This window comes from Leopardus geoffroyi, chromosome B1, assembly GCF_018350155.1.
Source record: "Leopardus geoffroyi isolate Oge1 chromosome B1, O.geoffroyi_Oge1_pat1.0, whole genome shotgun sequence".
Classification (NCBI taxonomy): Eukaryota; Metazoa; Chordata; class Mammalia; order Carnivora; family Felidae; genus Leopardus; species Leopardus geoffroyi.
Window position 1 is genome coordinate 53,222,851 of NC_059327.1, and position 9,478 is coordinate 53,232,328.

Below are 9,478 nucleotides of genomic sequence, written 5' to 3' on the forward strand. Positions count from 1 at the left end.
ACCACAATAAAAGAAAACTATAGACAAATATCCCTGATGAATATAGACACAAAAAGTTTCAACAATATTTTAGCAAACTGAGTTCAAGAACACAATGAAAGGATTGTACATCATGACCAAGTGGAATTTATCCTGGGATGCAAGGATGTTTCAATATACAAAAATCAATAAATGTAATATATCACATCAATAAAATGAAAGATAAAAAAACCACAGAATCATCTCAATAGATGCAGAACAACATTTGACAAAATACATCTTTTCATGATAAAAATCCTTCACAGATTGGGTATAGAAGGAATATACCTCAACATAATTAAGGGCATAATTACTAAATCTAGTAATGGTGTTATACTCAATGGAAGAAAAACTGAAAGCTTTTCCTCTAAGATCAAGAACAAGGCAAGGATGTCCACTTTCACCATTCCTATTTAATACAGTATCAGAAGTCCTAGCTGGAGCATTTAGGCAAAACAGGAATAAAAAGTATCCAAATCCGAAAGGAAAAAGTAACATTGTTGCTATTTGCTGATGATATGATATTATGTATAGAAAATGCCAAAGAGTCACTCAAAAAACTGTTGGAATTAATCAATTATTTTGCTAAAGAGACAGGATGCAAAATCAACATACAGCGATTAGTTGCATTCCTTTACAGTAATGATGAAACATCTGAAAAAGTAACAAAACTATCCTATATACAGTAGGATACATGCATCAAAATAACAGCATGCATCGAAAATGATAAAATACTTAGGAAAAAATATAACCAAGGGTATTAAACTTCTGTACAATGGAAATACAAAATTTTGCTGAAAGTAACTGAAGAAGACACAAACAAATGAAAAGACATTCTGTATTCATGGATCAGAAGAATTAATATTGTTAAAATGGCCATACTACCCAAAGCCATCTACAGATTAAACACAGTCTCCAACCAAATAGCAAAGCCATTCTTCACAGAAATAGAAGAGACAATTCTAAAATTCATGTGAATCACAAAAGACTATGAGTACCTAAAGCAAGCCTGAGAAAAGACAACAATGCTGGAGCTATCATAGGTTCAGATTTCAAATTACACTGCAAAGCCATAGTATTAAAGGAGTACGGTACTTGCAGAAAAATAGACTCATCAACCAATAGCACAAAATAGAGAGCTGAGAATTAAATGGTCATATACAGACAGACAGCTGATATCAGACAAAGGGGCCAAGAATACCCAATGAGGAAAGGATAGTGTTTTCAATAAATGGTGCTGAGAATACTGAAAAAACACATGCAGGATAATGGAATTAGACACAAGCTACACCATTCAAAAAAACTTACTTGAAATAAATCAGAGACTGAAACATAAGATCTGGTACCATAAAACTTCTAGAAGAAAACATAGGTAGAAGCTCACTGATATTCACATTAGCAAATAATTTTTAAACAAGATGCCAAAAGCAAAAGATGGTACTACATCAAACTCAAAGGCTTCTGCCCCAAAAAAGAAACAAAAAAATGAAAAGACAACCTACAGAATGAAAGAAAATTTTTACAAATCATATATTGGATAAGGGGTTAATATCCAAAATATATAAAGAATTCAGTCAACTTAATAACAAAAAAACCCACAAGCAAACAATGTGATTAAAAATAGTGGCAGAAGTCTTGAGGCGCCTGGGTGGCGCAGTCGGTTAAGCGTTCGACTTCAGCCAGGTCACGATCTCGCGGTCTGTGAGTTCGAGCCCCGCGTCAGGCTCTGGGCTGATGGCTCAGAGCCTGGAGCCTGTTTCCGATTCTGTGTCTCCCTCTCTCTCTGCCCCTCCCCCGTTCGTGCTCTGTCTCTCTCTGTCCCCCCAAAAAATAAATAAACGTTGAAAAAAAATTAAAAAAAAATATTGGCAGAAGTCTAAATACACATTTTTCCAAAGATGAGAACAAAATTGCCAACAGACACATGAAAAGACTTTTAACAAAAAAGAAAGAAAAAGAAAGAAAGAAAAAAAGGAAGAAAGAAAGAAAGAAGAAAGAAAGAAAGAAAGAGAAAAAAAGAAAGAAAAGAAAAAAAGAAAAAAGAAAAGAAAAAAGACTTTAACATCACTAATTATCAGGGAAATGAAAATCAAAATCACAATGACGTATCACCTCACACCTCTTAGAATGGCCACCATCAAGAAGACAAGAGACAACAGGTGGTGAAAAGGGAACCCTTATACGTTGTTGGTGGGAATGTAAATTGGTCCAAAGACTGTGGAAAACTGTATGAAGATTCTTCAAAAATTCAAAATAGAGCTACCGTATGCTCCAGCCATTCCACTTCTTGGTATATATTAACAGGATATGTGGACCTCTGTGTCTATCGCAGCATCAATTACAATAACCGAGATATGGAAACAGCTCAAATGCCCATCAACAGATGAAACAGATGCCCATCAACAGATGGGCAGCTCAAATGCCCATCAACAGTGCAGAAAAAATATGGAGTACATATACACAATGGAATATTATTCAGCCATGAGAAAGGAGAACACATTTCCATTTGTGGCAGTGTGGGTGGATCTTGGACATATTATTCTAAGTGATATAAGTCAGACAGAGAATGACAAGTACAGTATGATATAACTTACGTGGAACCTAAAACACTAAACCTGTGAAAAACAGAAAGTAAAATGGTAGTTACCGGGGATGGGAGAGATAAGATTGATAGTATGTAAGGGTGCAAAATTGTAATGAGTGGTAAATCAGTCATAGAAATATAATGCACAGTATAACAAATATAAATAATAATATTGTACTATAAGTATGGAATGAGATAAATACCACTACATTAGCAATCTTATTACAACGTATGTGCAATATATGTGCAAAAGTAGCACACTTTACAGTTTAAACTCATAAAACGTTAAATGTCAAATGTGGTCATTAAAAAAAATAAGGGATGCCTGAGTGGCTCAGTCAGTTAAGCATCACATTCCTGGTTTCAGCTCAGGTCATGACCTTATGGTGTGTGAGTTCAAAGCCTGCACTGGGTTCTGTGCTGACAGTGCAGAACCTGCTTGGGATTTTCTCTCTCCCTCTCTCTCTGCCCCTCCCCTGCTCACTCTCCGTGTTTCTCTCAAAAATAAATTAATAAACTTAAAATTAAAAAAAAAACTGGGAAAAATCTAGGTGAATAGATTTAGGATACAGTAACCAGCTAAGAATACTCAGAAGGAGTGACCGGTGAAGTAGGGGGTAAAGTGAGTTGTTTGTCAAAAACAATCATTACCAAAGCATTTCAAAGAGAAGAGAGTGAACAAAATCCTGTCAAAATCTCTAACAAATCAGGTATGATGAAGATTGAGAATTGATATTTTAATATAGCAAATGGAAATCATTGACGATATTGACAAGAACTGTGTCAGTGGCATAATCAAGGAGAAAGCATTACTGAAGTGAATTTAAGAGATATTAGGAAATGAGGTCTTGGAGATTATGAGTATAGAAAAATAATTCAAAGAACTTAAGTGCAAATGAGAATAAAATTGATCCAGACAGGAAGGGGATTGGGATCAAGGAAGGATTTTCATGAGATAGAGAAAGAATCAATATGGTTAATTATCTAATTGAGAGTGGGAAATGACTGAGGAAGGGATAGAGAAGAGAGAATGGCTGAAATGATGTTTTTTTTTTTAACATTATCTCTATTTTTTTCACTGTTAAAAGGTTTATTTTTTTTTAATATGAAATTTATTGTCAAATTGGTTTCCATACAACACCCAGTGCTCATCCCAACAGGTGCCCTCCTGGTGATGGGTATTGAAATGATGTTTCTGAGTAAACCAGAGGGAATGAAATCCAACAGAAACTTGGAAATTTGGCTTTATATTTGAGCACAATTACTTCTATAATTACTGGAGACAGGGTAGAAATGTTTGGTACAGACATTAATAGACAATGTTGAGAATACCTTTTGATTGTTTTGATTTCCCCAGTGATATATAATCCAAGCAAATAGATTAATTATATGTAGACATCTATATAGACATATAGATCTATCTATCTAATCTATATATACTATACCTATGCCTATATCTATATCTATATCATATCTATATCTATATCATCATCTCTATCTCTATCATTATCATCTATACCTATATCTATTTGTCTGTATCTAATCAGTATCATCTACATCATCTGTATCTTTATCTATGTAATCTAACATTCTCTTTCCCTCTGAGTACCTAATACCTCCGAAGGTAATCACAGCTCAAATATCTATTATAGTAGATGGCTTCTGCCCAACTTTGAATTTTACATGACTGAAATCAAACATTGTGCAGTCTTTTTCTGACTTCTTTCACTCCCAATTTTGTCCATGAAATGCATTCTATTATAATATGTAGTTAGTTCTTTTTATTGTTATTGTTTTACTTTATGGTTGTTGCACAGAATTCCATTGTGCAAATTTTATACTTTGTTTTTCCTTTCTATTAATGTAAGCAATTTGGGTTATTTCCAGTTTAGGTCAATTTTAAATAAAGCTTCTGTGAGCATTCTTGTACATGTTTTTGGTCCACCTAAAAACACTTCTTGATGTTTGCATATACAGTAAATCTTAGAATGTATTCAGTGGAATTTTTAAAAATTTCTGATTTATTTCCATTACATTCAGTGTTAAATGCTAATTGCTGCCACTTTGGTTGTTCTGTTTGTTATTTTTCAGGTTTTCCCACATGTCTGGTCATAGTTGTCTCTCCTAGTTTACAAATAAAAGATGCATTGGTTTAATGTAGGTAACTTGAAAGGATTACTTCTATCAACATTTACCTATTAGGTTTCTATATTTCACAATAGAAAGTTGAAGGGCTCGTTGAATGCACACAAAAACGATCTCTTTCATAGAGAATAGAAAAACGACAGAACAAGGAATCCTTTCAAATGCCAAATTGAAGAAGATTATTCAGCAAGGTACAATGCCCTCATTAAGTATCCTGACATTGACCTTGCAGACAGTCCTAAATCTCCAAAACTATTCCTTACTTTTAGCACGAAGTGTATATTTTTCATTCACGCTGGGAGCGAGTATATAGCATTAACAGATTACTGATATTCAGCTTACAGATTACCATCATTCCTATTTTGTTCCTACCTTTCTTTCTCTGCAGCTTTCTGACATTCTGAACAGACAGTGGCTTCCATGTCTGACTAGAAAATTTTTGTTATAATACTATGATTCCATATGCCTTTTGTCTTTCAAAAATTCTTTAATTTGATGATGTGAACTCTTCCAGTCTTCCTTCAGTAGTGCTGTTTTAAATTGTTCTCATGTTCTTACTTACTGACATTCCAACTGTGTTAAGCAAGTTTCTCAGAGTACCATCCTGAATTGTTGTGTTTAGGCTTTGTGTGCCTGTCAGCGTGCGTGTGCGTGCGCGCGCGTGTGTGCGTGTGGTGTGTGTGTGTGTGTGTGCATGGTTTTACTGCACACTGCTTCCTAAGGGCAGAATTCTCTCTCTACTACGTCAAATCCATAAACTACTCAACTCCATCAAAATTTATAATCCATGGATCCTATTAACATTTAAACAACCTTTGCCTGTATATGTCATCCATTCCCTATCTACCCACTACAATTTAAATGACATGGCCCAACCTTGCTTTTTACTTTTCCTTGCATGTTTACTCAACTCCTTTGTTTCTCACTCCGTAAGTTGTCCCCATCTGGAGCAAAACTAACCACATTTGAGACCCACTATCTATGGGCCAATCATCTGCTCATGTTGCAGACCTTTGTTCCTCTTGCTAGAATTTGAGCTCCACAAACCAGAAATTTTGTCTGCTTTATTCACTGCAATACTCACACTACCAAGAACAGTCGTGATATTATATATGACCTATCAAAAGCATTTGATAATTGTTAAATAAATAATGCCTTCTTAATCTTTGGATATTGAATTCCTAAGTTGTGTTTAGATCTTGATTAGAAACTCAATATTTTTGGTGAATTACAAAATAATTTCATACTAGTTTTTTTTAACTTCCCTTTTATTAATATAATCTTACATATATCTTACATGCTACTTTCTAAATCAAATGCATTCCATTATCTCTTAAATTCCATACATTTTAAATAATTTAGAACCAGTATAAAATCTGGAAGATCACAGAATTATATTTTATTATATCCTTTACACTATAGTAGAGAGGTAAATATTTATCTGCACGTCAACTTGTTGCAAGAAACAGTACATAAATGGAAAATGGGTGGAACTGTAAACTAACCAGATTCTTGTTGGTCTTTTAATACTCTGTACCAAATAATGCATTAGCATCTTGACAAAGTTGTGTTCTTTTCCTGAAAATCTCACATCCAAACTCTGGACTGTGATCAGCTAACTAATCTACAGCTGTTTTGTTAAATGTATTGACAGTGGTTAGACTTCAGTAGAAGACTTTTCATTTTATTTTCTATGTCAGCCTTGGCGACAATCTATGCTATGAATATAAATTTAACTCTCCCTGATCCTCCCTGCCTAATTCTACTGGCTCATTTTGATCATCTATTTTTTTTTTCTGATTCTTCACCGCTATATTTCTTAATTCAAGTAATGTATTGCTAACTAATACCCTATTTTCAAGAGTAAGGAAGAGAAAAAATGTGTGCAGTATCTTATAGAAGAGCAAAGAATGAACGGACTCTGATATGTCATGCACTTTCAAGATGGCAAGATTGTCCTCGTAACCTTAGTGATGCATTTGATGGGACTCAACTCTAAATGACTGTGGCTTTTTCTAGACACCGGTTTAGCTATGACTAGTCTGGGAGCTGTATTTAACTAGGTTTGCTACTACATATACATGCAGTCTTTATTCTGACCCACAGTGATGATTCTGTCTCTGATCTCTCTATGTATTATTGGCTGTTTTAATTTAATTTGGAACTGTTTTCCCAAATCCATCTTTTAGATCTCCAGGTTTGCACATGTTTTGTTGTCTTTTTACAGAGTTGCTATTCACAGTGGGTCTTTTTTCTATTCCTTTCAGTGCTGTATTCCCTAGTTTTTCTTGTCTCTTTTGTATTTTTGAAATTTTTATCACACCCTTCAGGTCTTGTTGTAGAAAACCTATATTATCTTAGATTTGCTTCGTATCACAGACAAGCATCTTGCCAAATGTTCTCATTTTTCAAAACATAGTTCCTTATCATTCTAGATGTGAATAAGATTCATAATTTCTGGGGATTGTAACTGCTTAAGCTTTTGCTTTAGAATTCCTTAAGGAAGGGGGCGCCTAGGTGGGCTCCATCTGTTAAGCCTCTGACTCTTGATTTCTGCTCAGGTCATGATCTCACAGTTCATGAGTTCAAGCCCCACATGGGGCTCTGGACTGATAGTGCAGAACCTGCTTGGGATTCTCTCTCTCCCTTTCTCTCTCTCCCCCTCCCCTGCTCCTTTTCGCTCTCCCTCTGTCTCTCAAAATAAATAAATCAACTAAAAAAAAATCCATAAGGAAGGGGGCAGAGGGGAGAGCCAGGACATCAGGCAGCTGTGACCTTGTCATTCTTGGTACTTTCTCATCAACCATCCTGAGTCCATCTCCTTACTCCTTTCAGGAGGATGCCAGTCTATTAGCAAGGAAACCGCAAAAGGTTTCTGCATCTGGTGACTTATTTATATTCAGCTCTTTACAGCTAGTGCCTAAAGGCTTGAACCAGCATCTGTTTTTTTTTTCCACACAAAACACCTATTTCTGGCAAAAAGGAAGTATATACGCAGTTTTATTTTTTCTTCAGCTCTGATATTTGGCATGGTTATGCCTTAGCCACCCTGCACTCCACACACCTGCTCTTTCAAATAAGAACATGATGCTTTGATCCTATGAGATATACCTTGTTTTGGACGGTTGTAGTTTTTGTTATGTTTAAAAAAATGTGTTGACTCATAGCATTCTCCTTTGATTAGGTAAAAAATTAACCATGATCAGGTTATGATCTCACAGCTGGTGTTCGAGCCCCACATCGGACTCTGTGCTGACAGCTCGGAGCCTGGAGCCTGCTTCGGATTCTATGTCTCCCTCTCTCTGCTCCTCTCCCACTGGTGCTCTGTCTCTCTCTTTCAAAAATAAATAAACATTTTAAAAAAATTTACTACATTTACCATGACTTTCTATAGATCATTGCTTGTTTCAATTATTTTTTTTTTTCCTTTTACCTCTTCAGTTACCTTTGAGTTAAAAACAAAACAGAAACAAAAACAAAAACTCACTTTTCTGGCCTCTCCGCACTCTCAGCGAGTGCAGCTCTGGGTGCACTCTGCTCAAGGCTCCTGGCTCCTGGCTCCTGCCAAGCCTATGCCACCGTCTTGTCTCTCCGTCTGCGATCACGATCATCTCCTGGGACCTCATCAGCCATAATGAGATGTTCTCCGACTTCTATAAGATCCGAGAGATCGCGGAGGGCTGTGTCTAGAGGTGGAGGGGAAGATGCTCAGTAGGACAGAAGGTAACATGAATGACTTGCTCATTCGTGGAAATGGCTCCGCTGAAGGCTGAAGGTTTGGTAGTCACCGGTGCTGATACTGTCGTGAACCATCACTTTCAGGAAACCAGTTTCACATAAGAAGCCTACAAGAAGCACATAAAATATTACATGAAATCAATCAAAGGCAGACTTGAAGAACAGAGGCCAGACAGAGGGAAACCTTTTATGGCAGGGGCTATGGAACAAATTAAGCGTATCCTTGCAAATTTCAAAAAAAAAAAAGACCTTTTTTTTCTTTTTTTTTTTTTAACTGGTGAAAACATGAATCCAGATAGCACGATCGTTCTTCTGGACTATGGTGAGGATGTGTGGCCCCATATATGATTTTCTTTAAGGATGGTTTAGAAATGGAAAAATGTTCATGAATTTGGCCATTAATTTGGATGTATCACCCGTTGTCATAACTGGCTGCTGCTCCTCACACACCACCAGGGCTTAGACAAATGGGACTGATGCCATCTTGAGCTCTTCAGCGACTTTGACCTTGATTTATTTGGACCAGAGGCATTGTTTTTAAGAAAAGAAAAACATGCCATGTAGGTTGTCTGAAAATAAAATGCATTTCAACTCATTTGAGAGGATGCTTCTTAGTTTAATACGTATTTAAAGCCATCCTGTGTAGTGTCTTGGAGAAGCTAGAGCATGGTTGTAGGCAACTGCTAGAAAGCATAGGATGGCCTGCAGATAACTTCTATAGTGGAAATCATTTCTGGGACTGGAATATAAAAAAACAAAGTCTTAATACTGAGTTCAAGTAAAGGGAAAGGCCATGCTCATAACTGTGCCAACGTTTGATGTGGGTTCCTTACACATTTCATCGCCTACAAGCAGAAGTAGTTAATTCTGGAAGAGCTCACCAAAAGAATAAAAAGGGATTAACACAGTTGGAAACAGTGAAACAAATCTTACACCTACGTGACTGCAAACATCAACGTTTACTGTCCTCCTGAATGTGTATTGCTCGGTGAG

General features: G+C 36.2%; 1 pseudogene; it reads left to right on the forward strand.

The window, feature by feature from the left end:
* The first annotated feature begins 8,312 nt into the window (after positions 1-8,312).
* On the forward strand, positions 8,313-8,874 carry LOC123596355 (annotated as a pseudogene).
* Positions 8,875-9,478: the final 604 nt, after the last annotated feature.